The sequence below is a fragment of the Humulus lupulus genome, chromosome 4 (genome assembly GCF_963169125.1).
Source record: "Humulus lupulus chromosome 4, drHumLupu1.1, whole genome shotgun sequence".
NCBI lineage: Eukaryota > Viridiplantae > Streptophyta > Magnoliopsida > Rosales > Cannabaceae > Humulus > Humulus lupulus.
The window spans coordinates 242,980,286-242,988,351 of NC_084796.1; the positions used below are offsets into that span (position 1 = coordinate 242,980,286).

General features: G+C 35.4%; 1 long non-coding RNA gene across 1 annotated transcript; it reads left to right on the forward strand.

Annotated features, from left to right (window-relative positions):
* Window positions 1-5,129: 5,129 nt before the first annotated feature.
* LOC133829483 (uncharacterized) lies at window positions 5,130-7,677 on the forward strand. The gene is made up of 3 exons (XR_009891803.1): window positions 5,130-5,262; window positions 5,381-5,503; window positions 7,425-7,677. It is a non-coding gene; the product is annotated as an uncharacterized LOC133829483 (long non-coding RNA).
* The last annotated feature ends 389 nt before the right edge of the window (window positions 7,678-8,066 follow it).

Here is an 8,066-nt window from a genome sequence, read left to right on the forward strand (position 1 = left end):
AAGATTGGGCTTGTCACTGAAGTAAATCGAAAGCCCAGGGAAATTTTACATAAATATACAATGCATAAAATAATGTAGAAATTACAGGAAAAATGTTTTTTTTTCCTACAAGTTTGATAAATATGGGATTTTCAATTTCGTAGATTTTTTATGGCTTTTTTTTATATTTTGGTGATATTATTTTTCTTTTACCATTTTTATTACTTATGTGATGTGTTGGTTGGTTTTTTAGCCAACTGACGTAGAGTCAAATAATTAAATAATTAATTGGAGAGCTTTCAATTAGACAATCAATGAACAATAAATGAGTTAAGAACCTCGTAATAATGAGCAATACATAATAGAGAACACCAGGATTTATAGAGGTTCGACCCTAATGACCTACGTTCTCTTAGATTTGTATTAATCTTTAAGGTTTACACAAGATCACAAGGGGATTACAAATGGATTTCTATGTGTAAAAAACAAAACAATATGACAGAATCGCTGTTGAGTACCAAGCCAAGTTGCTCGGTATTTTCTTGGTGTTGGTCGGTAGGCTATTTTTCTGAACCCCCTCCACTGTGGTGGAGAGTTTGCATTTATGTTGTCCCTCTCGTCCAAGGTTCACGCCTGAGCATAACTGATGGAGAAATATCCCTTTCTTCTCGCAGGTAGTTGTTGTCCTATTCTTCAGGAGTCTTGACCAAGTTTTTAGGACTGTTAGGCGCTCTTTGCGGGTGGTTGGGTGATTCTAGCAAACTATTAACGGTGAGTCTAACAGCTTTCGGCAGACCAGGTTTATCTGTATGTCATACCGACCAGTCACTCATCTGGCAAGCGTACCGAGCAGTGACTGCTATTCATTTGTCAAGTGTACTCTGACTAGCTAGGCCTCTGTGATAGTATGTCGAGCAGTAACTTGTCGTATATCCCTCAGGTATGCATTGATCAGCCTATCGGAGGGTCCACTTAATCTATTCCACATGTCCAAACTTAATGTCACATCGGACATGTCAATTTTTGGGATAACATGATGATAATCGGTTACTAGCGTCAATTCAGTTATTTTAAAAATTGATGTTGTAACGCCCGGGTTACCCCAGAACAGTTACGATGAACGGTGGACCGGAAATTTGACTCGCTACCCGAGTCCTTTGGTCAAAAATGTGCTCTAAGTGTAACTAACAGGTTAAGGTATAAAACCAATAAAAAGGAAATGGAGATTTTCATTACAAACTGTTCTGCAGAGCTAATCAAAACATTTACAAGTTGTTCTCAGTACAAAATGGTCATTACTATTTTAAATTTACAATCCTGCCGACCTAAGCGGCAAAAATAGGGTAAACCCCCTAGTTCCTCTGAGAACTCCTTGGCCGTGGTGGTCAAGCGGCCGCATATGTACACATCACCACCTAAGCTCTCCACTCAAGGCTAGGTGAGCTTTTCTTTTCCTTTACCTGCACCACATGGCACCCATGAGCCAAAGCCCAGCAAGAAAATATAACACTATACATAAACATTATCAAATGATTATCATTATAATCACACTGAGCATAAAGCTTTCAAACAAATAAGTGAACATCACATGAGTTCCTGATAAACCATACTGAGTGACTGGCAAGCATGTCACTGTTTCAAGTGGGAGAGTGGCTGCTAGGTAAGCCACTAGCCTCCAAGCGCTTATTTCATTCATCGACCCTCGGGGTCGGTCTGGCATTAATGCTCTTTGAGTCATTCAATGCTGATAGTCGATTAGATCTAATCTTTGATGGCTTGCGTTAACACGCTAAGGCCGTCCTGACTAATGAGTCAGCTCAATGTGACCAGTGCCCAGTACCACTGCCGAACCTGACTAATAAGTCACAGCTTCACAGTTGATACTAGCACGTTTGCCAAGTCTGACTAATGAGTCAGTACCATGCACAAGTGAGCAACATATGCTAAGCATTCTATATTCAATCCATGTCCATATTTATACAACCAGCATGCTTCATGAATATCCATGCATGTCACACTTGGGGTGCAGTTTTCTTACCTCTGGTTCGAGCTAGAATGAATAAAAGAACAACCCTGAGAACGATCAACATTTTGGTCCTTTAGCGGTTACCTGGTCATAACCAATTATGGGATTCCATCAATAAAATGAATAATAAAATGTTCCCAAACCAAAACCTAACCTCCGGGACCTCAAACACTACTCAACCGGGTAGTAGGTTCAATCCCGAGGCCTTAGGCTTGAATCCCCATGCTAAAAACTCCATTCTGGCCAAAATTACCCTGTTGGGCCGCGGCCCTCCCCTGCTGTGCCACGGCGCGCCCTCCAGACAGAGCGGGCCTTCCCTGCCAGACGCCAAGGGCCGCAGCGCACCACAGCTGCGCCGCGGCGCCCAGCCCAGACCAGCCATAAGGGCTGCACGCACCAGAATTTCTCCCCTGTGTTTTTCCTCTCAAACCAGCCCTTCAAACCAACTCAAAACCTCTTCCAAACACTCATTTAAACCTCTAAACATCACCCATAACTCACCCTCATCAAAACCCAAACTTATCATCAATCAAAACCTCTTCAAATCCACACTTCCATCAAGAAACAAAAACTAAAGAGAAAAACAGAGCACCACCTGAATTCAAGACTAAAACTCACCTCAAAACAAGCTTTGAACCTTCCTCAATAGCTAACCCAAGTCCACAACCTCAGCCTTTGAGTTTCCTAGCTTAATATCCCACCTTGAGCTCAAGAACACCAAAGAAGAGATGAAGGGAAGTGATGTACGGGGAAGAGGAAGAGAAACCCTGTTTTTGTTCTATTTAATCTATAACCTTCTACAACCAACTAAAGGGTAATATAAATCCTTTCAAATGACCAAAATACCCTTAAGTCATCAAAAGCTTCTCCAACTATTCTAAGGGTAAAATTGGTACTTTCCACTTATCCCGTTAATCATAATTAACGCTTCCCAATTCCCGCTAATCTCAAAATTCTCAAACATCAATAATTCACATCCCGTTACCCTTTAACGCCCGGTAACATTCTAATCATTAAAACACCCCGAGACTCACCCCGAGCCCCGAGCTTAAGCCTGTTATGACCAAACCGATAATTAACATACCATGATCATCTCATGCCGAATGGCTCGAACAAACCCACATCATAATGTGGTCTCAAAATATATCACAACATGCGAACAAATAAACAATTTACCCTCAACGGGCCAAATTACCATCACACCTCTGTAATAAGAAATATGGACTCACATGCATGCATTTCACATCATATTATAATATAATCAACGTATACATGCATTTTATCAATTAATAACATAATTAAGCAAGTATGGCCCTCCCGGCCTACTATTCACGCCGTTAAACACAACGGAGAATTCGGGGCATTACAGATGTGGCCATCAAAATAGTTTTTTTTTTTATGTGGTAGTAAGTGGTTACTAGTATCTTTTATACTTTTTTGTTTTTGTTTTTTTAGTGTTGTGGTGATAACCGGTTACCACTATGAACTTAGTTTCTATGTTTTTAGTGATGTGGTGATAATCGATTACCAATATCAAAATCATTTTTATTTTTGTAGTGATGTGGTGGTAACCGATTACTATTATCGAAATATTTTTTATCTTTTTAGTGATGTGGTGACCAGCTACCAGTATCAAAATAATTTTTATCTATTTAGTGATGTGGTGGTAACCAGTTACCATTATCAAGATAACATGTACGCTTATAACAATTAGATCTAAAACCTAAATAGAAAACATGCTACTTAACATAAATTGATGTCATTAAATGGAACTGGTTACTTTGCCAAATCTAAAAAAAAAATAAAAAACAAAATTAAATATGAAAACAACCAAGAATAAGAAAAAGAAAAAGATCGAATAAGGTAATTGGTTACTTAGCCAGATCTAGAACAAAAAAAAAACTAGATTTGAAAAACAAAATCAAATCTGAAAACAACCAAAAAGAAGAAGGACCAAAGACAGGATAAAGTTACTACTATTGTGTGTGATGGCGGCACTATGAGAAAACCGAAGTAGTTCCACCTTAAAAATCGAAGTCGTAGCCCATTTTTCTTGTAGTGTGAGTTGTACTTTTATTTAATAATATATATTCGCTAACACTAACCAAATAAGTTGTCTATCTATCCTAAGAGCAAGCACAGTTAATCCATGAGCAACTACATTGGTTTACCATACTTACTCAATATTGTTTAAACTTTAATTATAGGAAATATATTTACTTGTTTGAATTTGAAGTGTTGTGAAATTATTGAAGATTAATTTTTAAAGTGAGTAATAATTACTACTTAATGTTTTATTTTTCTTTTTGATATATTATACAAACTATTGTTAGAGGAATTTGAATATATTAGATATCCATCCATAGTGAAGTAAGTTCTGAGATAAAATTGTGTGTTGCGGAGATAACAGAAGATTGAGAACGTGTGTGTCTTAGTGAAGTAAGTTCTGCGAATTCTATGTATTGCGGTGTTTTATGGACGAAATTATGCATGTTAATTGTTGTGTTTTATTTGAATTAAATTTATAGGTAGTAATAATTTGGGATGTGCTATATAAACAGAGGAAGCCCTGCTCAATTTTTTTTAGATTAATATATTAATTGAACATGTTTTATAGGTTAATGTATGTAATAATTATGTTTGTTTATGTTTAAATTGTAAATACATATGAATTTGGGATATGTTATAGAAACAGAGGAAACTCTGTCCATTTGTAGTGATCCAAAATTTTTATTTATTTATTTGTTATGTTTTAGTTTCATTGTTTGATTTTTAGAAAAAATTGAATTTTTTTGTTTTGTGTGAATTAGGAATTAAATTGATTTATTTGGAATAATTGTGTAATTTTTGTTTTATTATTAGTGTTACATTTTTTTTTTATTAAATGTGTGTGTGTGTGTGTCAAAATTGTGTGTGTGTGTGTGGATGTTTGTTTTGTTTTTATTTCATTTAATTTAAGAAAATAAAAAGGGGAAGTAAAATGGGTTGTCATCTTTTGAGATAAGGTTTAGGTGAGGTGCAAGGAGAGGAAATAATGGGATTTTGGCTCATTTGGTGGGATAGGATTTGAGCTTTCACACTTGGATTCTTTCTTAGGGTTAGGTCACTAGGATATTATAAATAGAAGGAGATGTGAGCCTGGGAGATCCATTTGGTGGCTGTTGAAGCTTTGAGAGAAAGAGAGAGAGGGGAGAGCACAAAAAAAGAAAGAAAGAGAGATAGAAGGAGAAGAGGAAAGGGGTTTCAAGAATCTCTAGGTATGTGTTATTATCTTGATTTTGGTCTTGGTTTTGATCATCTAAGATTAGGTTTCTTCTTCTCAATTCTAAGAAGTTTGTTCCTCTTTTCTTTGGTGGTGTATTTCAAAATCCCTAGGTGCCTAAGGATTGATTCGCTTTGTGCACGTGGCTACGAACCACAGTGTCGGGGGTTCGAATCCCTCCTCGCCAACAACTGGCCAAAAAGGGAAGGACCTTTCCCTTCTTGAACACTACCAAGGTGGTAATGGAATTCCCTACCCTTTTGATGATTTGATTCTTGTTATGGTCATGGATTATTATTTGATGTCTTGAGAAAATATGTCTATGTTTGATCTTATAGTTTTGATGAATTTGGGTATGTTGATGATCTCTTGATTAGAAGCATGGTTAGGTTTTAATTAAATTTTTGGAAACAAGACGATATCTTTGTATAGGCTTCGACCTAGCATCATGGTATGATTTAAATTATTTTCTTTTGAGTTTTGATCTCATGTTTCTTGATTAAGGGATATGGTGTAAGATTTGAGCATAAAGAATATGATCATGAGAAAATATGATGTATAAATATTGTTATGTATTATCGAAAAAGGATGCTAGTATGGTGTTGTTGTGTATCTCAAGAATATATGGGGATGCATGTTTAAAGGAAACATGATTTAGTTGCATTTTTTTATGTTGATAGTGTTTTTTAACAAGTCTTTGTTTTTGGGTTTCATGTTTTGAAATAAACTAAGACTTTGATGCATGATAATTGTATTATATGGAATGCATGAAAATATGGAAACATGTAGGTTTAATGATTTAGCATGAACATGAGCATTTTTAAATAAAATATTACTTAATGATTTTGAGTTTATATTTTATGGTAAATTATCAGTGGTTTAAAAGAGCATATTTTATATCCTAAAAATTCACCTTTTAGAATATACATAAGTAAAATGTGATTTTCACATTTTAATATATGCATTTTCTTCAATAAAATACATGCAGATTTCTATGGTTTAAAAGTTGAGAAAAACTATATTTTTAAAGATGCTTAGAAAAGGTTTACTAAAAATGTGAGAATTATTAGTCTTTTTTACCAAATTTAGGTCCCTAGAGATTTTTCAAACATGTTATGAGTTTTAGGTAATGTGAAACATGAGTTTCTGTCAAAATTTTGTAAAACAAAGTGTCACATTTTTGTACAGTTAAGCCAGGTATAGAATTTCAAGTTTGGAATTGTTTAAAACTCTTGTGTGATTAAATCTATGAATTTATGCATAAATGGCAGGATGATGAGTGGTATTTAATATATCGTGAGTTTTGTAAAACTCTTCTGGGCTATAGGTTTCGTCATAGACACTTAGAAAGTATACAAGTTCATGCAAACTTTTGTGTTATGCTTGTGTGAGTATGAATTATGATTGAGACCAAATTGCACTTGCTATGTTTAGGCTTTTGAAGAAGTGGTCCTGTACTGTTTGGGTTTTGTACTTGGACCTGAGGTAAGGAAGTTAGATAGTATTTATTCTTGGATTGCTATAATTTTACTAATGTTTTATGATAAAGAATATATTGTGTGACTGATGTTACGACTAAAGCAAAAAGGTTGTCACAAAAGTTTACCAAAAAGGGTGTTATGAATGTTTTATGAATTTGAGAAAGTTAGCTAGATAATCTGTTATGTTCTTGAATGAACTCTTCTTATGAGATGTGTATGAATGTGTTTATGTTTGCTTAACCTAGTGCTGCAATATTATTAAAGGCAAATGTGCCTAAGATTCTGGCTAAAAGGGTGCTAGGGAAATTCATGGCCAAAATGGTGCTAGGTGAATTATGGCCAAATGGGTGCCATGGAAGTGACCAAAAGGGAGTCAAATGTGATCATTGGACAATAGGGGAGCCATGATCTTATGTTGTATGCTTATGATTATGTTGCTTATCATCTTACGTTGTATGTTTATGCTCATGTTGCAAATGATCTTATAGTTATGATTACGATCTTATGATGTACGATTATGCTTATGTCACAAATAGTCTCATGTTTATGATTATGACCTATGTTGATAGTGATTACTATAAGAAAAGTATTTATGAGATATGTCGTTTATGCTTGTATGTCTTGTTTGTACTTTTTTACTAGGCTTTAGTTCACTCCTTTACTTTTCCCCTTGCAGGTAAACACTAGGTAGACTTGTTTGGCACACATGATGAGCGGGGAGCCATTGGACGAGAAAACGATCTAGAACGTCATATTGCCTTAAAGTCTTTCATTATGTTAATTTATCAGTGGGATGTACTTAGTTATTTTTAAGACTGCATCGAATTCTCTTTTGTTTTGAACATTGGATCCATACTCTGCATCTATTTTAAATAAAGACTCACTGTATTTTCAGTCAGATAATGTAATCTATGAAGTTATTATTAAAATTAGCATTTTAATATAGATAGGTGTTTAATGAGTTTTTCGGAAACTAGAATAATAAAAGATTAGAGAGCTTAGAAGAAAGGATTTATGGAATAAAGGCAAAGTTTTTATGTGGTTGGGGCGTTAATGAGCCTTAGTCCACGAGACAATTGAATTAGAGCTTAGAGAATCTATAACAATGGAGTTTTCTACAAGTTTCAGCAGAGTAACTGCTTACAAGCCAGGGATCCCCCTTCCTCAATGCCCCACGACCTGTATTTATAGGTTTATAGGTGCACTGGGCTTGGGCCGGGTTGACCCGGGCCCAATAAGGGTATAAATACTGCTGGCTTTTTCTAATGGAAGCCCAATACAAAGGATTAAAACATAGAAAATACACTAATCTAAGCCC